Below are 24,703 nucleotides of genomic sequence, written 5' to 3'. Positions count from 1 at the left end.
CAATAGTGTGATCTCAGCTCATTGCAACCTCTGCCTCCTGGGCTCAAGTGATTCTCTTGCCTCAGCCTCCCCATTAGCTGGGATTACAGGCACCCACCACCACACCTGGCTAATTTTTTTTGTATTTTTGGTAGAGACAGGGTTTCACCATATTGGCCAGGCTGGTCTCGAACCCCTGACCTCAGGTGATCCACTCACCTCAGCCTCCCAAAATGCTGGAATTACAGGCATGAGCCACTGTGCCCAGCCAGACTCTGTGTACTTTCTAGAATATCACCCTATTCATAGAGAAACAGGGCCTCATTCACTCCTTAATTTATTCATCTACTGATTGGACAAACATCAACTGAGTAACCACTATGGGCTGAGCATCACACTGGGTGCTAGGAAAATAGAGACAAACAAAATAGACACAATCTCTACCTCAATGGATTTTTATAATTTTGCAGTAGGGACAGAAAATCAATAAGAAAAGATACAAATGTATAATTATGAACTAGGATAAGAGCTGCAAAGAGGTGGTGAAAACTTCTCTGAGGAGGTAAAGTTTAAGCTAAGAGTTGAAGGGTAAGTGAGAGCCAGCCCTTTGAAGAGGGGTGGGAAGAACTTCCTAGGGAAAGGTATCGGCAAAAGACTGTGAGGTGGAAAGAGCTCAGAGGACTGCAGGAACTGGCAGAGCAAGGAGGAGAAGTAGAAGGGAAGAATGGAAAGGTGAGCCGGAGCTGAACCACTCAGTGGCTTATAGGCAAGTTAATACATCAGAATGCTGTTCCCAGAGTAGAGGGAAGCCCCAGAAGGTTCCCAAGCATAGGAAGGACATAATAAAATCAATAGTCTTCAAATGATCAGTCTAGCTGCTGTGTGGGACATAGATTGAGGGGCAAGAGTGGAAGCTGATTTTTTCCATGGGGGAAGGGACAGCCAAGACCAAGTGGAGTATTCAGTGTCAAAGTCAAATCAGTCAGAATTTAGAACAAAGCCCCTCCCTCTCCAAGAAGATGAGGTTGGGTGGTGGATGATAGGAAGGGAGATCAAGGCAGGCCCTCTTGACTCCATACCTGGACGCAAAGGCTCTGCCTGGAAACATACCTGGACATAAATGTAATGAGCCTGCCAGGGTATTCCTGCCCCTTCTGGAGCTGGAGGAGATCTGAGGCTACAAGCCAGGCTTCTACCTGTGGCTATGAGAAGTGAGTGCGTCAGATAAGAGAGGTAAGGCAGTAGCTGAAAACACTAGCACATCAGATGGCCACATACTCACTTTCCCTTCCCTCTTTTTATAACAATCTTCTCCCAATGCCCAGGGACATTGTGTTCTTCCTGACTGTGGACCAGCTGGGCTTCTGCTGTGTGTTCCTGATGTTTCTGACAGATAACCTTAAACAAGTAGGGCAGAGAACTCAAGCGGAAATACAAGATGGCACGAGATAGCCCAGCTTCAGTTTTAAGCAGCTCCATCCAAATCAACCAAGTTCGTGAAAGCCTGTGAAATTCAGTCTTTTCTTTGAACACTCCAGGTCCTTGTCTCTGAGCAACAACAGATGAAACAGGATACTTTTTCAACTCGAAAGTTTTCAATATCTCCTTATTGGACAAGATAAATTCCAAATACCTTAATCTGGCTCACAAGACCCTAGGTGCTCTGGTCCCTTCCTGCCCTCCAGCCTGATCTTTTACTTCTCTCTATATGTTCAACACATCTGGGCTATCTACCATTCTCAAATAGATGGTGCATTTTTTTCTATCTACCATTCTCATATAGATGGTGCATTTTCCCAACTCTGAGCCCTTACTTATGCTGTTTTTCCTATAGGTAACATGCTCCCTTCTCCTCTCTCATCTCCATGTATCCAAATCACATCCATCCTAAATGCTCACCTCCTCTGGGTATCATTCCCTGAGTCATACAATGGAATCACTACCTTATTTTTCTCTTCTTAATTTAATCCTACTGTTTAAATATATTTATAGTTTTCCTTGAATACAGTTATATCTTCTTTATAGCTAGGCTGTGAGCTCATAGAGAGTAGACAAGTTCCTTTGGAGCTCTTAAAACAAAGTAAATACTCAGCAAGTTATTTTTATATGTGTATTTTGAGCAAATAGGTCTGTATATTGTAGTGCTTGAAGAAATTCAAGTGGTATAGCCACTTAAGGCAGGCCACAAAGCACCATGTTCACTTAGATCTTACGTTTATAAATATATTATGTTTGCATAAGTATGTATATACATATATATCCTGTGTATAAATAAATATAATATCTACTGCCAATATATAATATACCTTTCTGAAACGAATCTACAGGCCCATCTTTCATCTTCATTTTAAACTCTTATTTATTTTTTATGATGTCTCTTGAGTGATATAAAATCCATATGGTTGGTTTTTTCCCCTCAGAACACAAAAGCAACACCTCTTTCTTAAACAAAATCAAACAATAGCATGAGACTATAAAATATAAAAGGTCCCCATAAATTTCTCCTTCTGCAAAAACACACATTAAAAGTTATGTGACCATCTGTAAAATGAGGGAACAAAAAATAAAAAAGCAAAAGTTATGTGAACAGTTTTTCATTTTTTATAAATATTCAAACATGCATACATAATAATTTTTCGGACTATGATATTGATATGCTGTTTGCTTTTTCCCATGCTTAATGATATGTCATGGACTCACTGTATATAATTTATTCACCAAGTCCTTAAAGACAGATATTTTGGTTATTTCTATTTTACTTTATGTTATTGCTGTCATAAACAATACAAAAAACTCTGTAAAGAGTCTCCAAAGATAATTTGGGGGAAAAAAAAAAAAGATGCCTAGGTCATCTCTCTGTCCCTGTTCAGAATTTCACTACTTTCTTTCAATGAATGAATTAATTCATTCAATCAGTACATGTTGTATATCTGTCCTTGAGCTGGCCACTGTGCTGGTAATACAGCCGTGAACAAACCACATAAAGTTCCTGCCTCAGACACTTACATTCTAGTGGGAAAGATAAACATTTAGCAATAATCATGCTAGTGTAAAATTACAAAGCATGATAAGCCCTATAGAGGCAATGGACTGGTGCTATAAGAGTAGGGACCTGATGGAGTTTGGAGGGAACATTGTCTCTAAAGGCTGAGCAGTCACTAAGAAGGGAATTTTGGGAGAGGTTTTCGGGAGTGAGAAAATCTCCAGAGGCTGGTGCTTTTAAGGGCTGAAGATTGACAGGAATGGCTGGAGGACACAAGGGTGGGAATAGGCAGGTCGCAGCTAAGGTTCACATCATCCTTTTTATCCATAGGTGATCAAGACAACTGATGAGATCATAGCTGACTGCCAGGGCAGAAGGGTGGTGATTCCCACACCCATCGTGGATGCCACATCTACAGTGTTCACATTTCCCTTGCTGGTGCTGCTGGTGTTCCTCCAGAGCCTCTGTGTCCTGCCTACTTTCTCGGTGCTCAACAAAGTCTTCACAGGGGGAAGCCTTGTCCTCATCCTCCAACACCTCCTCCAGGTAGATTCCCCACCCCATGCAGTCGCCTTGAGAAGGGTGTGTGTGTGTGTGTGTGTGTGTGTGTGTGTGTGTGTGTGTGTAGAACAAAGCCTGGAAACACTCTTCCGGACTGTCAATGATTTCCTCTAGAGAGGGAAAGTTCAGGTTGTTATTTTCTTACATGTCTGTATTGCTTGACATATATATGGAATTATCACACAAAAAATTTCTGCGTAATGCCCAAACTCCAGGGAATGAATACATCTCTCTCACTACAATTTTTCCCCATGTTTACGTAGGAAATATTTACATTTCTGTCCCCAAACACAATATAACATATTTAACAAAACAACCTGTGGGAAATGTCTTGAGACATTCTTTACATTGTCTTACCTTCCAGATTTAGTTAAATGTTAGGACCCACACAGACAGTTTGGAAAGAGAACAAGCATCCACAAAGAGGATGTGGAGGATGTGACCAGAGACAAAGCAATTTCTTGTGACAACCATGTTCATTTGTGCTTAGTATGAAGTTTTTTGTTGTTGTTGTTGTTGTTGTTGTTGTTTTGAGACAAAGTGTCTCTCAGTCACCAAGGCTGGAGTGCAGTGGCATGATCTCGGCTCACTGCAAGCTCCGCCTCCCGGATTCACGCTATTCTCCTGCCTCAGCCTCCCGCGTAGCTGGGACTACAGTTGCCCGCCACCACGCCCAGCTAATTTTTTTGTATTTTTAGTAGAGACGGGGTTTCACCCTGTTAGCCAGGATGGTCTCGATCTCCTGACCTCGTGATCTGCCCGTCTCGGCCTCCCAAAGGGCTGGGATTACAGGCGTGAGCCACTGCGCCCAGCCTAGTATCAAGTTTTAAGCATTCATAGACTAACGTTGTAGTTTGTTGCTTACATACTGGCATTTTGCTTGTTTTAGTCATGTCTTAAGAATTTTGGTTGAGTATTTGGGATGGATGTTCATCTCACAATTTCTCCTATTTAAAATAGTGGGAACTTGGTTATCAGTGTTTTTGCCCAGATCATCTGATTTTTAGAGCAGATTAATGTTATGAAGGAGGTTTTGTTTTGTTTTGTTTCAACAAGCAGGTATTTTCTTATCTGTGGGAAAAACTGTACTAAGGACCCTTGTTCAACTCAAGTTGAAGTAACTGGGGGAAAAAGAGACTATTAGAAAGATTCTGGGAGGTGTCAAGGAACAGCCAAGTCCTGAAAGGATCCTGAGGCAGTCAGGCTTTGCAGGTCACACCAACCCAGGGGTGGACCCACATTAGGGCTCCCAACACCTCTGCTCAGTTTGGCTCTGTGTATTGGCTTTATACCTCTCTCTCGATGTGAGCTGGCTCTGTCCACAGCTTCTGAGTTTTACGTTTTACAATTTAGCCACCAGAAGGAGACTAATCTGATGTTCTCTCAGGTCTCAACATTTCAGGAAAGGAATTCATTGGTTCAGCTCGGGTCAGGTGCTGTCCCTGGATCAATCTCCTATAGTTGGGGGCAACACCAATAGAAACTATACCTGATACAGAGGGGGTTCAGGTCACTTAAGGAACGTGGGGGACGGTTGCTGAGCAGATCAGCCTGTAGGTATCCATGACAATGCCTTGAAGAAATAAGAGAAATCAGGAGTAAATATTTCTCCTTCAGCTTTGCCCATTTATGAGGCATAAATCTTCCTCCTGACACCCACCATGGGTGAGAATGAAAGGACAGGTTTGAAATGTGGATATGAGTCCTAGCTTTGCCACTTATGAGCTCTGTGACCCTGGATAAGTCACACTTTTAAAATAAGGCTAATAACTTCTCTCTTGATGGGCTGTTTTGGTGTAAAACTGCAAGTGAGAACACAGTAGTTCTTACAGATAGCAGAGTGGGTACAAGCATAGACTTTAGACCAGTGGTTCTTAACTGGAAATGAGTTTGCTCTCCAGTGGACATTTGGCAATTGCTGGAGACATTTTTGATTGTCATAACTGGGCAGGGTGGATAGAAGCGAGAGATGCTGTAAAACAGCCTGCAATGCACGGGACAGCCCCTCCCAACCAAGAATTATCTGGCCCTGAATGTCCATAGTGCCCAGGTTGAGAAACTCTACTCTGGAGTCAAGTTACCTGAATTCTGATTACAGTTCCACCATTTCAAACTTTGGCAAGTTATCTCTGTGCCTCAGTTTTCCCAAGTGGAAAAGGAGACAATGCTAATACCTATCTCCGAAACCTATTGTTAAGATCCAATGGATTTACACATGTAAAGAGCTTAGGATTTCCCTAGTATATAGTGAGTGCTCCCTAAATAAATGCAAGTTGTTATTTCCCCAAAACCTGGATGAGCATCAGAATCACCTTGAGATTTTGCTTGATAACAGATTCCCAGGCTCTACTTTGCTTGTCTTGGATGTGAATCTTTGGAATTCAGAACCGAGGAATCTTTCTGTAGAAATACATTTCCCCTGCTGGTTTGGATGATCAGTCAAGTATTGAGATGGCTGCTCTGAATCCTTGCTTTGCAGAGTGTGGTCTTTGGACCAGCAGAATCGAACTACTGAAAGTCCGAAGTGCACACAGATTTCCTGGGGGCCTTGTTACAATGCAGATTCTGAGTCAGGAGGTCCAGGGTGGGGCCTGAGATTCTGCATTCCTGACAAGCCTCTAGCTGATGCTGATGCTGCTGGTTCATAGCCCACATTTTGAGTCAAAAGCTCCAAAGCACTTTGTACATGTATGTTGTGGTTTCCACGCCCTCAGTAATGCGGGGGACCAAAACGCCTGTTGAACACTTGGTTATCAGTGTTTCGGAGATCGAGCACTGAGATCAAATAGCTGCCACTGTTTCTTCTTTTTGATAGTCAAAAGCAATGCAAGTAAAAGGAGACTTGACGCAAACTCCTCAGATAGTCTTTGCCTCCTGAGGGCCCTCCTGCCTGAGCAACAATGAAAATCTAACCCCCGACCCCGACCCCAGCCAGACGCAGTGGCTCACGCATGCCTGTAATCCTAACACTTTGGGAGGCTGAGGCTGGTGGATCATTTGAGCCCAAGAGTTCAAGACCAGAGTGGAAAACATGGTGAAACCCTGTCTCCACCAAAAACACAAAAAAAATTGGCTAGGTGTAGTGGCATGCACCTGTAGTCCCAGCTACTCCAGAGGCTGAGGTGGGAGGATCACCCTGAGCCTGGGAGGTTGATGCTGCAATGAACCATGATCACACTACTGCACTCCAGCCTGGGCAACAGGGTAAGACATAGTCAAAAAAAAAAAAAAAAGAAAAGAAAAGAAAAAAAGAAAAGAAAATCCACCCTCATCATGTTTCACTCCAAGGAGAAGTCATTCACTTACCACTTTCCTGGTTGGAAAGGTTTCTAACTGTTCTCAGACAGAAAAAGCAAACAAACAAACAAATCCTTCCTGGAAATCAGTTGCTATAAATATCCTGGAAGTCATCCTGTTTGCAAGTGGATTTTTATTGGTGTTTCTTTTCATGACTGAATATCTCTTTAAAACCATTGTTCTCCAGCTGTCAGGCCTCACCAGACTCCAGAATTCTGCATTCTTACAGAAGCAGATATAGGGCTAGACTTACAAGTCATTTAATTCAGTGGTTCTTCAAGGTGCATTTCCATGCCTTTGGTGGTGTGTGTAATACATTTGGGGAGGGGACATACAATGTTTGTTTTCTTAGTTATGTATTTGTAGTATGTATGTATGTATGTTCTCTTCTATTAATGGAAATGGAGAGAATTGCATTATAACGCTTCTTTGTAAAATTAATCTAATGCTAAAACCACTGAGTTGGCCATGCACGGTGGCTCATGCCTGTAATCCAGCACTTTAGTAGGCCGAGGCAGGTAGATCACAAGGTCAGGAGTTCAAGACCAGCCTGGCTAATATGGTGAAACCCTGTCTCTATTAAAAATACAAAAATTAGCCAGGTGTGGTGGTGTGTGCCTGTAGTCCCAGCTACTTGGGAGACTAAGGCAGGAGAATCACTTGAATCCAGGAGGCAGAAGTTGCAGTGAACCAAGATCGTACTACTGCACTCCGGCCTCGGTGACAGAGTGAGACTCCGTCTCAAAAAACAACTACAAAAAAAAAAAACAAAAAAAAAAACACTGACTTGATGAGAAAAATACAATAAATGACTGAAGATATGCTGTTTTAGTTCAACTTTCTTAATTTATGGGAGGAGAACCTAAAGCTAGAGTGACCATGAGCCTTGATTTCCTTATCTTTAAAATGAAGATAATAATCCCTGCTTTGTAACATTGTGGCAAGAATTAAACAGTGCATTTAAAGTACTAGCACAGTGCCTGGCCCATCACAAGAACCTAAGAAATATTCACTGCTTATATTATCATATTAGAGGAGGAACTTTATTATGATAATCACTGTTAGCCTTCCTGGGCTTCAAGTTCCCATGTGTAAAATGAAGCATCAGACCACAGGATTTCTAAGGACCTTCCTTCTCCTTTCCTAAGCATCTCTGGTCATCCAGTATTCTTGTTCTCTTACTGACCCCAAACATTGGCTCCAGAGAATGGCAGAGGGCAGAAGACCAACTTCCATCTCCAGACCCAACACCCCACTGAATTATATACATGCAGAAACTGAGGTTCAGATGCTTGTGTGGTTATTTCAGCCCTAGAACTGAGCCCCTCTCACTTTCGATTCCCCTCTGAGTCTAAGGGTTTCCTGCTGCTGCTGTCTTCTTAAAGAAACAAAGTCCGTCCACCAAAGGATGAAGGTCAGCAGAAAGTTGAGCCCATTGTGGAGCTCTGCTAGCTGGCTGTTTCACTGTTTGCTTTATTTCCACTGGGTTTTCTCAAGTCCAGTTTTATGGTAACCATTACCATTTTTCCTGTATTTCTCTTTCAAGAAATCGCAGACTCCAGCAGTCTGCCCCTAGTGGCAAACTGGAAGACCTAGTCCCTGTTCTTTGGGACAACTGTCTTTGCCTTTGAAGGTATTGAAGTGGTAAGGTTTGAGATAGAGTGAGTGCCCCCATCCCCTATGCAGAGTGAAGAAGGTGCATGGGGTAGATAAAGAGTACTGGCTCTGGAGCCTGATGGCATGGATTTGAATACGTTTTTTTCATCCTTTCAAGCTATTGGATCTTGGACAGCTATTTTAAAATCTCTCTGAATCCACAGACATATTTCACAACCTGCTTTGACTCTGCCAAGCTCAGAGGACCTACAGGTTTCTAGGGACCTGCAGGTTTCCTGGTGACCTAACCTTCAGCTCAAGCCACCTCTAGAGAGGAAGGTGTGCAAACTGCCAGGGCCCTTCTTGGGGCTAAGGAAATGCATGTGCAGCACCAGTGATTGGAGGGGGAACTCCTAATGCCCAGGAAGAGTCTTGCTGAAGGGATCATCTTTTATCCTCTCATCCTCCTTTCCTAGAGTGCTGCTGCAAAGGCACTGAAACACAAAAGAGGCACGCATTTGAGTAACAGCCTATCTGTCAGCCCTCACTCTTAAGCACTATCTACTGGATTGCAGCCTAAATTATACTACCAAACAAAGATAAATTTCTTCACCAAGCAACACCAGTAAAACCCAATGCAGGTAAATAACCAAAACTAAGGAAACCAAACAGAGCCTTGGCCCTCTAAAAGCAGCCAGAAATGAAGCCAATCAACTATACACAATATATACTACAGTCAAACCCCAAAAGTGAAAAAGAACACAGAAACAAAAAGCCCCATCCAAATAACGGCAAATTCAAAAAGATAAAGAAACACCAGCCCCCTAAGATGAGAAGGAATTAGCATGAGAAAAGCCAGAGTGTTTTCTTATCTCTAAAGGTTCCACACTAGCTCCCTAGCAAAGGATCCTAACTAGATTAAAATGTCTGAGATGATGGATATAGAATGACAAGAAAGCTGAATGAGATTCAAGAGGTGTTGGGTGCAGTGGCTCATACCCGTAATCCTAGAACTTTGGGAGGCCAAGGCAGGCAGATTGTTCAGCCGGGGAGAGGCTACAGTGAGCCATGATCATGCCATTGTGTTCCAGCCTGGGTGACAAAGCAACACCCTGTCTCAAAAAAAACAAAAAGAGAGAGAGAAAGAGAGAGAGACTTAAGAGAAAGTAGCAATTCAACCCAAGGAAGTCAGTAAAGCAATTCAAGAGTTGAAAGACAACATAGCCATTTTAAGAAGGAACTAAATTATTCTGGAATTGAAAAATTTACTACAGGAATTTCAAAATATAGTTGAAAGCCTTAATAACAAACTAGACCAAGCTAAAAAAATAATTTCAGAGCTTGAAGACCAGTCCTTCAAATCAACCCAGTCCAACAAAAATAAAAGAATTTAAAAACTGAACAAAGCTTTTGGGAAATATGGGAAATATGGGCTTATGTAAAGAGACCAAACCTACAACTCGTTGGCATTCTTGAGAGAGAAGGACAGAGAGTAAGTAACTTGGAAAACACATTTGAGGACAGAGTCAATGAAAATTTCCTCAATCTCACTAGAGAAGTCTATGTGCAAGTGCAAGAAATTCAGAGAACCCCTGCAAGATACTGTACAAGACACACAGTCATCAAACTTTCCAAGGTCAATGAGAAAGAGAAAATCTTAAAGGCAGCTAGAGAAGAATGAGATCACTTACAAAGGGGAAACCCCATCAGGCTAAACAGTAGTCTTCTCACCACAAACCTTACAAGCCAGAAGAGATTAGTGGCCTATTTTCAGCATTTTTAAAGAAAAGAAATTCCAACCAAGATTTTCATATTCCTCGAAACTAAGTTTCATAAGCAATGGAGAAATAAAATATTATCCAGAAAAGCAAGCACTAAGGGAATCTGTTACCACTAGACCAGCCTTACAAGAGATCCTTAAGTGAGTTCTAAACATGGAAATGAGAGAATGATACCAGCTACCACAAAAACAACTTCACTACATCTCCCACAGACCCTATAAAACAACTACAGAATCAAGGCTACAAAGTAATCAGCTCACAACATCACAACAGGATCAAAATCTCACCTATCCATATTAACTTTGAATGTGAACAGTCTAAACACCTCGCTGAAAAGGAACAAAGTGGGAAGTTGGATAAAAAATTAAGACTTAAACATCACTGTTTTCAAGAGACCCATTTCACATGTAAGGACACCCATAGGTTCAAAATAAAGAGATGGAGAAAGCTCTATCTCACAAACAGAAAACATAAAAGAGCAAGGATCACTATTCTAATATCAGATAAAACAGACTTAAAACCAACAGCAGTAAAAAAAGGGCAAAGAGGAGAATTGCATAATGATAAAGGGTTCAATTCGAAAAGAAGACTTACTATCCTAAATACATTCACACCCAATATTGGAACACCTGGATTCATAAAACAAGTACTTCCAGACCTATGAAAACACTTAGCCACACAGTAATAGTGGGAGACTTTAATACCCCACTCAGTGTAAGACAGATCATCAAGGGAGAAGACTAACAAATTCTGGACTTAAATTTGACCCCTGACCAATTGGACCTTATATACATCTACAGAATAATCCACCAAACAACCACAGAATATACAGTCTTCTCATCTGCACATGGCACATACTCTGAGATCAACCACATGCTTGGCCATAAAGCAAGTCTCAATACACTTTAAAAAACAGAAATTATACCAAGCATACTCTTGGGCCACAGTGGAATAAAAATAGAAATCAATACCAAGAAGATATCTCAAAATCACACAATTACATGGAAACTAAGCAACTTGCTCCTAAATGACTTTTGGGTAATGTATTAGCCCTTTCTTGCATTTCTATAAAGAAATACCTGAGACTGGGTAATTTATAAGAAAAAAGGTTTTATTGGCTTATGGTTCTTCAGGCTGTACATTGCTTCTCAGGAGGCCTCAGGGAACTTTTACTCATGGCAGAAGACAAAGCTGGAGCAGGCAGGTCACATGGCAAGAGCATGAGCTTGGTGCTGGGAGCAGGGGGAGGTGCCACACACTTTTAAATGACCAGATCTTGCGAGAACTAACTCACTATTGCAAGAATAGTACCAAGAGGATGGTACTAAACCATTCATAAGAAATTTACCCCCATGATTTAATCACCCCCACTAGGCCCCACATTCAACACTGGGGGGGATGACGATTGAACATGAGATTTAAGTGGGGACACAAATCCAAACCATATCAGGTAAACAACAAAATTAAGGCAGAAATCCAAAGATTCTTTGAAATAAATGAAAACAGTGACACAACATACCAACATCTCTGGGGTGCAGCAAAAGCAGTGTTAAGAGGAAAGCTTATAGCACTAAATGCCTACACCAAGAAGATAGAAAGATCTCAAATTAACACTCTAACATTGCACCTAGAGGAACTAGAGAAACAGAAACTAACTCCAAGGCTAGCAGAAGAAAAGAAATAACTAAAATCAGAGCAGAACTAAATGATATTGAGACCACAAAAATCCATACAACAGATCAATGAAACCAAAAGTTGATTTTTTGAAAGGATAAACAAGATTGATAGACCACTAGCAAGATTAATAATGAAAAAGACAGAAGATCCAAATAAGCACAATCAGAAATGATAAAGGTGACATTACAACCAATCCCACAGAAATACATATGATCCTCAGAGACTATTATGAACACCTCTATGTACACAAACTAGAAAATCTAGAGGAAATTAATAAATTCCTAGAAACAAAACACCATCCAAGATTTATTCAGAAGGAAATCGAGACTCTGAACAGACCAATAATGAGTTTCAAAATTGAATCAGCAGTTTAGAAAAACCTACCAACCAACAAAGTGGTTGATTTTATTTTACCCTGGACCAGATAGATTTACAGCCAAATTCTATTAGATGTATAAAGAATAGCTGGTACCAATCCTACTGAAACTATTCCAAAAAATTGATGAGAGACTCCTCCCTAACTCATTCTATATAGCCAGTATCATCCTGATGCTAAAAGCTGACAAAGACACAATGAAAAAAGAAAACTACAGGCCAATATCCCTGATGAACATAGACACAAAAATCCTCAATAAAATACTAGCAAACCAAATACAGCACACATCAATGATTAATTCACCAGGATCAAGTAGACTCTATTCCTGGGATGCAAGGTTGGTTCAACTCACACCAACCAATAAATGTCATTCACCAAATAAATAGAATAGAATTAAACATAAAAACCATATGATCATCTCGATTGATGCAGAAAAGCTTTTGATAAAATCCAACATTGTTTCATAATTAAAAACTTTCAGTAAACTAGGCATCGAAGGAATATGTCTCAAAATAATAAAGCCATCTATGATAAACCCACAGCTGACATCATCCTGAATGGGCAAAAGCTGAAAGCATTTTCCTTAAGAACTGGAACAAGACTAGTATGCCCACTGTCACCACTCCTATTTAACATAGTATTGAAGTCCTAGCCAGAGCAATCAGACAAGAGAAAGAAATAAAAGGCATCCAAATAGAAAAAGAAGTCAAATTATTTCTCTTTGCCAACAATATGATTCTACACATAGAAAATCCTAAAGACTGCCAAAAGGCTTTTAGAAGATTTCAAAATACAAAATCAATGTACAAAAATAAGTTGCATTTCCATACACTGATAATGTTTAAGCTGATAACCAAATCAAGAACACAATTCCATTTACAATAGCCACAAAAAGAATCAAATACCTAGGAATAGATCTAACCAGGGAGGTGAATGGTTTCCACAAGGAGAACTACAAAGAACTAGAGAAGAATGAGATCACTTACAAAGGGGAAACCCCATCAGGCTAACAGTAGTCTTCTCAGCAGAAACCTTACAAGCCAGAAAAGATTAGCGGCCTTTTTTCAGCATTTTTAAAGAAAAGAAATTCCAACCAAGAATTTCATATTCCGCCAAACTAAGTTTCATAAGCAAAGGAGAAATAAAATATTTTCCAGAAAAGCAAGCACTAAAGGAATTTGTTACCACTAGATCAGAAGAGATCCTTAAGGGAGTTCTTAAAGGAGATTTAAGTGGGGACACAAATCCAAACCATATTAGGTAAACAACAAAATTAAGGCAGAAATCAAAAGATTCTTTGAAATAAATGAAAACAGTGACACAACATACCAACATCTCTGGGGTGCAGCAACTCCTTAAGGGAGTTCTTAAGGAAGTTGATTACAGAATCAATATAATTAAAATGGCCATACTGCCAAAAGCAATATACAGATTCAATGCTATTCCTATAAACTACAAATGTCATTTTTCACAGAATTAGATAAATCTATTCTAAAATTCATCTGGAACCAAAAAAGAGCCCAAGTAGCCAAAGCAATCCTGAGCAAAAAGAAAAAAGGTGGAGGTATCACATTACCTGACTTCAAACTACACTACAAGGTTACAGTAACAAAAACAGCATGGTATTGGTATAAAAACAGACACATAGATCGATGAAACAGAATAGAAAACCCAGAAATAAAACCCCACATCTACAACCAACAGATCTTTGACAAAGCTGACAAAATTAAGGAATGGGGAAAGGGCTCCCTATTCAATAAATAAATGGTGCTGGGATAACTGGCTAGCCATATGCAGAAGAATAAATCTGGACTCCATACCTACCACTATATACAAAAATTAACTCTAGATGGATTAAAGCTTTAAATGTAAGACCTGAAACTATAAAAATCATAGAAGAAAACCTAGGAAATACCATTCCAGGCATTGGCCTTGACAAATAATTTATGACTAAGCCCTCAAAAGCAATTATGACAAAAACAAAAATTGACAAGTGATACGTAATTAAACTAAAGAGCTTCTGCACAGCCAAATTAACTGTCAACAGGATAAACAAACAACCTACAGAATGGGAGAAAATATTCACAAACAATGCATCCAACAAAGATCCATAATGTGTAAGGAACTTGAACAATTCAACAAGCAAAAGAACCAAATAACCCCATTAAAAAGTAGGTAAAAGACACGAACAGACACTTCTCAAAAGAAGACATACAAGTGGCCACCAAACATGAAAAAATGCTCAACATCACTAATCAGAGAAATGTGAATCAAAACCACAAAGAGTTACCATCTCACATCAGTCAGAACACTATTACAAAAAAGTAAAAAACCAAACCAAACCAAAACAAAACAAAAACAGATATTGGCAAGGCTGTGGAGAAAGGGGGATACTTATATACTGTTGGTGGAAATGTAAATTAGTTCAGTCACTGTGGAAAGCGGTTTGTAGATTACTCAAAAAATTAAAAATAGAACAACCATTCGAGTCAGCAATCTCACTACTGGGTATATACCAGAGGAAAATAAATCATTCTACCAAAAAGATACATGCATGCACATGGTCATCACAGCACTGTTCACAATAGCAAAGACATGAAATCAACCTAGATGTCCATCAATTGTGAACTGGATTTTTAAAAAGTGGTACATATACTCCATGGAATGTTATGCAGTCATAAACAGAATGAAATCATATCCTTGGCAGCAACATGGATGCAGCTGTGGCCATTATACTAAGCAAATGAATGCAAAAACTGAAAACCAAATACTGCATATTCTCACTGATAAGTGGGAGCTAAACACTGGGTACTCACGGACATAAAGATGGAAACAGTAGACACTGGGGACTACTAGACGGGAGAGGAAGGGAAGCAAGGGTTGAAAAACCATCTATTGGGTACTGTGATCATTACCTGGGTTGTGGGATCGCTCATACCCTAAACCTCAGCATCATATAATATACCCATGTAACAAACTTGCACATATACCCCCAAATTTAAAAGTTGTAAATTAAATAAATAAACAAGAACCTCTTTGAGCCTCATTCTCATCTGTAAAATGGGGATTATAATACCTACGAAGCATGGATGTTGTAACAACTCAAAGAAATAAGGAAGGCAAAATGATTAGCACATTGCCAGGCACAAAGTAAACAATGATTATTATTATTTTGCTTCACGATCCGTTACTATGTGTACGCAAAATATGCTAATATGCTAGAGAAAATATCTGATAGAAAGCTGTGGAATGTTGGGCAAATCTTCTCCTTTCAGTGGGTCTCATTTTATTCATCTGTAAAATGAGAGAACTGAAAATCTCTGTATGACAATCCCTACCAACAAGTCACCCTATTGACACACTATTATTTTCACGTTAAAAATCACTATTTAATTGGGTATGGCCTCATCAGCATATTTGGGTGCTACAGCTATTTTAATCCAGCATGAGAAAAATTACTAAAAGTCAGCACTAGAAGGAGTCTAGCAGTAGTTTTCAAATATTTCTTATCCTCTGAACCTTTCAAATGAAATCACAAAAAGAACAAAGTATTTAAAATAAATCTGGGTTATTCTTACATAGCTCAGAAAAGATACACACATCCCTCAAACATACATGTATGGGGATATAAATATATATGTACATTACGGTGGCTCACGGCTATAATCCCAGCACTTTGAGAGGCCAAGGTGAGCAGATCACCTGAGGTCAGGAGTTCGAGACCAGCCTGAACAACATGGTGAAACCCTGTCTCTACTAAAAATACAAAAATTAGCCAGGTGTGGTGGTACACATCTGTAATCCTATCTACTTAGGAGGCTGAGGCAGGAGAATCGTTTGAACCTGGGAGACAGAGGTTGCAGTGAGCCAAAATCATACCACTGTACTTCAGCCTGGGTGATAGAGTAAGACTGTCGCAAACAAAAACAAAAACAAAAAAATATACATATATATATATTTACACACACATACATATATATACACATTAAAATACACATATGCAGAGCAAGAAGGAGAATATGATAAAGCAAATGTGCTAATCTTTGGGGAACTGGCAAAAAGTATATGGGAATTCTTCATACTACTCTTCCAACATTTCTGTAAGTCTGAAATATTCCAAAATCAGGTGATCATAATTTTATCCTTATTTTGAAGTGGTGCCCACATCCGTGCACAGATAATGAAACCAAGGGCGAGAAGTGACATGGCTGTCCGAGAGCATAAGTTAAATTCCAAAGCCAGGGCTTGCACCCTCACCCACCAGCTCCCAGACCAATTCATTCCCCACTCAAATTCTTCTCTGGTCTTCCCCTGTTGCTCTTTTTAAACAGTTTTCCTTTTAGTTCTCCTTTGACAAGACTGATTTATTGGGAGCTGATGCTCGCATATTACAGAATCACAGATCATGAACAGCTGGGGCTGGAATAAAGGATGAGCAATTGGAGCTTTTTCTAGACAACTAACTCAAACCACAAATAAGGAAACAGGTTTCTTCAGTCCCGGTTGCAGTACAATATCTACTCCTTTTCCATCCTTTGGTCAGGAGCTGCTATATATTCTGATATATATGACACTTTCTTCTTAACACCCCAAGCAAAAGGAATCCAAAATTTTATTTCAGCCCACACACCTGCGTTACTGCGGGTCACCTTACACCCGAAATGGGGATGGTGCTCCTCCTGGTGGACTGAGCGTACAAACTGAACTCCTGCAAAGACACCAGCTTGTACATTCTAATTGCCATTTTCTGTGACAAAAATTATAATAATGATAGTAGTCCTCAGCCGTGGGACATGAAGCTACTCGGAGGCAGAGGTATAGGGTGATTCCTGTTAACTCAGGGGCAATGGTTGCTGGGTCAGTTAATCCAATGACTGCCCATATATAATTTTTTCTTTTGAGACAGGGTCTCACTCTGTCACCCAGGCTGAAGTGCAGTGGTGCGACTTTGGCTTACTACAGCCTCAACCTCCTGGGCTCAAGCTATCCTCCCACCTCAGCCTCCTGAGTAGCTGGGACTACAGGCACATGCCACCACACCTGGCTAATTCTTGTAATATTTTGTAGGGATGGGGTTTTGCCACGTTGCCCAGGCTGTTCTCAAACTCCTGGACTCAAGCAATCCTTCTACCTCGGCCTTCCAAAGCACAGCGATTACACACATGAGCCACTGTGCCCAGCCACATGTAATAATTTTAGTGAAATCTGGAGGCCACAGTCATTTGACTTGTTTTGTTTTGTTTTGTTTTCTGAGTTGGAGTTTTGCTCTTGTTGCCCAGGCTGGAGTGATCTCAATTCACTGCAACCCCTGCCTCCCAGGTTCAGGCGATTCTCCTGCCTCAGCCTCCCAAGTACCTGGGACTACAGGCATGCACCACCATGCTCGGCTAATTTGGTATTTTTAGTAGAGACGAGGTTTCACCATGTTGGCCCTGGTTTCTAACACCCGCCTTGGCCTCCCAAAATGCTGGGATTACAGGCATGAGCCACTGCGTCCTACCCATTTGATATTCTTTTTTTTTTTTTTTTTTTTTTTTTTTTTTGAGACAGAGTCTTGCTCTGTCACCCAGGCTGGGGTGCAGTGGCCGGATCTCAGCTCACTGCAAGCTCCGCCTCCCGGGTTTAGACCATTCTCCTGCCTCAGCCTCCCGAGTAGCTGGGACTACAGGCGCCCGCCACCTCGCCCGGCTAGTTTTTTTTGGTATTTTTTAGTAGAGACGGGGTTTCACCGTGTTAGCCAGGATGGTCTCGATCTCCTGACCTCGTGATCCGCCCGTCTCGGCCTCCCAAAGTGCTGAGATTACAGGCTTGAGCCACCGCGCCCGGCCCCATTTGATATTCTTACCACTTCTCAGTAAGTCAGGCAAGATGTGGGAATCATTGAAAAGGGCGGTGAGTGGGATATCACTATAGAGTGGCTAGCAGCTTCTTCTGCCTTTTGCTCACCATCTTGACTTTCCAGAAGCACTCAGGTTCTCAGGCACACAAACCCTTTTCGTTTCGCTCCCCACTTTGTGCTCTTATGTTAACATCCTCACTGGGAATGGGCTCTGTGGGTATGTGTGGGGTGAATACAACAGACAGTGTTTGGACCTTAAAGGCACAGGTGGGAAGTTTTAAATGTGAGCTTCAGCTGAGCTGTTGACGTGGAGCCAGGAGCTGGTATAACGATCATGTGCAGTATCGGGAATGAAAGTGCTTTATAAACTCCACAAATGAGATTGGGTGGTAATTGCTATTAATTTTACCAGGCCCACAGAGAACTCCATGTGGACTCACACTGCTCTGTCCAGAGTGCTTATGGTCCATAAGCACACAATTCGTATCACTAACATCCCAGGGATGGTGGGTCACAGAGAACTCAGATGAAAGGAGAGGTGGCCTAGCTGAGCCCTTACAGAATGCTTAAGAGTGTGACTTCTGAAGTCAGTGAGACTTGGGTCCAAGTTCATGTTCCTCATTTGCTAGCTTCATGAACTTGGGAATATTGCTTAACCTGTCAAAGCCTCAGCTTCCTTATCTGTAAAATGGGATAACAGTGCCTGTTTCATAGGGTTGTAGTCAAACAATATAAATCCAAGTAAAGAGCTTAGCACAGTGCCTGCCACATAGAAGTGAGTCACTAAGTTATTATCTTCCCCCTGGAAATGCAATCCCATTCATGTCATTCCTCTTTCTTTAAATAAAAAATCTAAACCAACATACTTCTTTTTTCTTGTGTGTGACCCCTAACTAATTATTGGCTACTGTAAGTCAATGGCCCCAAAGAACAGAAATCTACATTCTTGATCTAATTAATAAGGAATAAAGACTTAGAAAAATATAATGAGATAACTTGGATTTTGCTTTCTAGGTAGTTCATACCCATCATTAATAATAATAAGAGGAGGCCGGGCATGGTGGCTCACGCCTGTAATCCCAGCACTTTGGGAGGCCAAGTGGGCAGATCACCTGAGATCAGGAGTTTGAAACCAGCCTGGCCAACATGGTGAAACCCTGTCTTTACTAAAAATACAAAAATTAGCCAGGCATAGTGGCAGGTGCCTGTAATCCCAGCTACTCAGGAGGCTGAGGCAGGAGAATCGCTTGAACCCAGGAGGCAGAGGTTGCAGTGAGCTGAGATCATGCCATTGCACTCCAGCCTGGGGGACAAGAGTGAGACTTTGTCTCAAAAAAGAAGAAGAAGAAGAGTCTGGGCTCAGTGGCTCACGCCTGTAATCCCAGCACTTTGGGAGGCCGAGGCGGGTGGATCACAAGGTCAGGAGTTTGAGACCAGCCTGGCCAATATGATGAAACCCCATCTTTACTAAATTAACCAGGTATGGTGGTGCACGCATGCAGTCCTAGCTACTCGGGAGGCTGAGGCAGAAGAATCACTTGAACCTGGGAGGCGGAGGTCACAGTGAGCCAAGATTGTGCCACTGCACTCCAGACTTGGTGACAGAGTGAGACTCTATCTCAAAAAGCATATATATGTATGATAATAATAAGAAGAAGAAGGAGGAGGAAGAAGAAGAATAAGTCCAGGTGCAGTGGCTCACACCTGTAATCCCAGCATTTTGGAAGGCCACGGTGGGCAGGTCCCTTGAGGTCAGGAGTTCGAGACCAGCCTGGGCAACATGATGAGAGCCCATCTCTAGTAAAAATACAAAAATTAACCAGCTGTGTTGGTACTCACTTGTAATCCCTGCTACTCAGGAGGCTGAGGCATGAGAATCACTTGAACTCAGGAGGTGGAGGTTGCAGTGAGCCCAGGTTGTGCCACTGCACTCCAGCCTGAATGACAGAGCAAGACTCTATCTCAAATAATAATAATAATAATAAAGAAGAAAGAAGAATAGCACGTATTCACTGAGTGTTTCCCATGTCATAAGTGGTTTCCAGGCATGACCTCATCCTTATCACAGCCCATCTACCAATCTGTCTTGAAGATAGAGTACCAGGTACAAGGAATCCTGACATGATTTGGCCACAATCCCTAGCTTCATGGAAACGCTGATGCACACACACACCAATTCACATTCCATGTGAGAGTCTCTGTGACACGGATGAGGACTGGTATTATAAGAACTCAAAAGGAGGATTAATTATGACCAGGGGACAGGAGGCATTACAGGAGCCTCAGGAACTTGAACAATGAGCAGAAATATCACAGATTACAAAGGGAGGAAAAGAGCCTTCTTAGCAGAGGGAATAGCACATGGAAAGGCATGGAGTTTGAATGTCTGCATGCTTCAGACATTCTCTGGAATGGTTACAACATCAAGCACAGGAAAGTGGAGACAGAGGAAGGAACAATATTCTCAACGTTGTAACCGGGCCAGACAGTTAGAACCACTGGACCTGAAGTCCAGTGGACTTTGAATCCCAGGATCAAGTTTGTAACTCTTTCCCGTAGGCAATGAGATATGATTAAAGACTTTTTAAGTATCAGAGTAACATGGCACTAATGTTTCATCTGCCTTATGTCCCTTAAAAGCAGTGGGGTTTTTTTCTATTTTTGATAAAAATTAGTTTCATGTGGTTAGTGTTTTATGATTGTAGACTTTCAGAGACCATCAGATCCAGCCCCTACCTTCTAGCAGGTAAAGAGTATATCTCCATTTTATACATGAGACGTATAAAGTTCAGGGAAGTAACGTGACCTAAATACTTAGGGGTAGAGGCTGAGTTATTTCAGGTCTCCTGAATTTCAATTTAGTAGTTTTTCCGATATAAACATCAAACACTCTCTGACCTCATGTGAATTCAATTATGAAAGTGTTGACGAAAACAGTCAAACTCTGTAAAATATTTGAAGAGATTTATTCTGAGCCAAATCCTAGTGACCATGGCCCATGACACAACCCTCAAGAGACGCTGGGAATATGTGTCCAAGGTGGTTGAGCCACAGCTAGGTTTTATATATTTTCTGGGTTAACACTGTGGAGACCAAGGTTCTTTTTTTTTTTTTTTTTTTTTTTGAGATGGAGTTTTATTCTTGTTGCCCAGGCTGTAGTGCAGTGTTGCCATCTTGGCTTACTACAACCTCTGCCTCCCGGATTCAAGCAATACTCCTGCCTCAGCCTCCCAAGTAGCTGGGATTACAGGCATGCGCCAACATGCCTGGCTAATTTTGTATTTCTAGTAGAGATGGGGTTTCTCCATGTTGGTCCAGCTGGTCTGGAACTCCAGACCTCAGATGATCTGCCCACCTCAGCCTCCCAAAGTGCTGGGATTACAGGCATGAGCCACTGCCAAGACCAAGATTCTTATCATGCAGATGAAGCCTCCAAGTAACAAGCTTCAGAGAGAATAGACTGTAAATGTTTCTTTTCAGACTTAAAATAGACCAGACTTAGTTGATTCTCTCCTGGATTTGAAGAAAAAGGCCTGGAAAGGGAAGTGGGTTCTCTACAGAGTATAGATTTTTTTCCCCCACAAGAAACAACTTTGCAGGGCTATTTCAAGATATGGCAAGGAAAATATATTTGGGCTTACGATACTTTGATTTCCTTGTCTGTTATGTGATGTTATGCCAGAGTCAGATCTGAAAGCAAGTCACATATATAGGGTTAAATAAAACCCTTCTGATGAGACTTTATGCTCTTTAGGGCACGGCTTCCCAGGCCCCTAAGATAGGAATTTGTGCAAGAGAAGAAAAAAGGTAAGAGTTTAGTTCTCAAAAAGACAAAGAGTCCTTAAAGGGCAGGCAAGCTGGGCATGGTGGCACATGCCTGTATTCCTAGCTACTTGGGAGGTTGAGGTGGGAGGATCATTGAGCCCAATAGTTCAAGGCTACAGTGAGCTAGGATTGTGCCACTACCTTCCAGCCCTGGGAATAGAGTGAAATCCTGTCTCGATAGATAGATAGATAGATAGATAGATAGATAGATAGATAGATAGATAGATAGTGCAGGCAGTTTCACCCCCCACCCAACTCATTGAATAGATGTCTGTGAAGGAGTTGAGATAGAGAACATGAATCCACCATCTTCTCTGTAGGTCTTGGCACCTTCATGCCCTTCATAGAGAGTGAGATTCTTGCCACTTGAGTGAGACTCTAGTGCCTAAAGACATGTATACAATTGTTTCTACTAGATAGCTTCTTAGCACCTTGCTATATTCTCTGGCAATTAGGGGGTTATTGGAAGCAATTTTAACTATTCCCAATTTCTGCCTCATGCTCTGGCCTGAATGATCTCCCAGCTAACCCCCATGGGTCCTCCAGAGCCTGCTGGTGTCTGTGTGTGGACCTTTCCTGATCCCCTCTGCCTTGCACAGCTTGTACCAGTCTGTCGAGCTCCTCTACTTGGGTGGCATCTGCCTTACCTACCCCCTGCAGTTCTATGTCTCTGCCAAGATCATTGTGCCCTTCACTGTTTCCTGGGTGCGCAAGTGCTGAACCCTCATGGTAGACCTGGGCATTGGCTCTGCCGTGCTCTGAAAGACATGTGAGTAAAAGGCAGAAAGACCTGCTTCTTTTCTGTCCCTCCACCAGGCCCCAGGAGTTTACAGGAGTTGGGCCACCAGGACCTCCCTAGAGCAAGCGCAAAATTCCAAGCTTAGTAAATGTTTGTGGAATTAAGCTGAACCTAAGAGAAACACATCAGTTAGGTTCTTTGGAGGCAAACAACAGAATATAACTCTGGACAATTAAACTAAAACAAATGGATTTGAAGATGCCTCACAGAGTCAAGGGAAAGTTAAAGAAGCAGACATTGAGAAAGACAGGGACCACGCAGAGCCTGAGACTGAAGTCAGTAGGACTCTGCCTCTGGGATAAATTTCCACCAACTGTTTTCTGTTCTTCAGTGCAATGCTCAGGATGCAGATTCTATGGAGAGAGTGTCCAATTGCACAAGCCCATCTGTTGGTCAAGGAAAGTCAGGGCTTTTTGAATGACAGTGCCACCAAGACTCCCATGCAGTGAGAGGGATGGTACCTCAAAGCAAAAATGAGTTGTACACCAAGAATGGGGGATTGGGGAGTGTTAAAAGCAACAGATGTCCACACAAGTGAACATCACATGACAGAAGTCACCACGTAAGGGTAACTGTGAAAAACAGGACAGAGTTAGATATAACATTAGCCAACTTAGAGAAATGGTCAGAGTTATTGTCTTCAAATACTAAAGGTAGTTAAAGCTCTGGATCAGGAGGAAACTAAGTTCAAATTAAAGTATGCATCTCTCAAACCTCTCACTCAGTAGTGCTTATTCCAACCTCAGAGTATCAGCCATTCCACACTTGCCATTTACAGACATGAAGCCAGCTTGCCTAACAGCCAGTAGGGGACCCTGAAGATCTGACAACAAAATATAAAGCCGAAATTTGGCTTCATATTTTGAAGAAGCCAAATACAGAAGGGGCCAAGAGTGGTGGCTCACACCTGCAATCCCAGCACTTTGGGAGGCTGAGGCGGGTGGATCACGAGGTCAGGAGTTTGAGACCAGCCTGGCCAATGTAGTGAAACCCCATCTCCACTAAAAATACAAAAAAGAAAAAAAATAGCTGGGTGTAGTGGCAGGCACCTGTAATCACAGCTACTCAGGAGGCTGAGGCAGGAGGATCACTTGAACCTGGCAGGCGGAGGTTGCAGTGAGCTGAGATCATGCCACTGCACTCCAGCCCAGGAGACAGTGTGAGACTCTGTCTCAAAAAAAAAAAAAAAAAAAAAAAAAAAAAGGTACAGAAGGAAACCTCTATTCTTGAAAGGCTTCATCTTAGAACCTGAACAATGACTCATACACTTCTAGAATTGTGTGCAAAAATGGTATGTAAAGGTAGTTGTTGTTGTTTGTTTGTTTGATTTGGTTTTTGTCTCTTTTTCTTTTTATTGTTTTGTTGAGTTTTTGCCCTAAGATTCCCTAGTTCTCCCCAATTTGGCAAAAGAGGCTGTGAAAGGTTTGAACCTCTGCCAACAAAGAGGCTACCCTCTCAGATGGTCTCAGTCAGAATCTACTTCCTCAGAGCTACCTGGCTCCATCCTGGCCGCTATTACTACCAGAGACAAGGATGAAAATGTAAATCATTTCTCAATTTGGAAAATGAGAATTTGTAGGAAGCCCTCTATGGCATTTCCAGTTTGGATGGAGATTCCTGGATTTTTCCCCTTGGAAATTCCCAGGATCTCCACAGTCTGCTCAGAAAACTAGGTTTAAAAATGTGACTTTTTTCTCCCTGCCTGCCATGGCCAGATGGAAAGAGTAGGTGAGTGACTGAGCAGGGGCCATGCCCAGGAAACAGCACATGGCTCAGTCTAAGTTACCCATCTCCAGCTGGTGAGGGTCCATGCTGGGTCATTTCCAAGTCGCAAGGAAGCCAGGAATTCTGGTTATGTGTATGTCTGTGCAACTTTTCCAGTTTTTAAATAGTGGCAGCTAATTCAAAAAGTGTGGTACTCAGGTGGCCAGTTTGCATCCAGGACCTAGATTTTATTCCCAAGGTACTTATGAAGGCCTTTAAGCACCCT

This window comes from Macaca mulatta, chromosome 6, assembly GCF_049350105.2.
Source record: "Macaca mulatta isolate MMU2019108-1 chromosome 6, T2T-MMU8v2.0, whole genome shotgun sequence".
NCBI lineage: Eukaryota > Metazoa > Chordata > Mammalia > Primates > Cercopithecidae > Macaca > Macaca mulatta.
The sequence above is the reverse complement of the archived record's forward strand: the minus strand, read 5'-3'. Positions refer to the sequence as shown.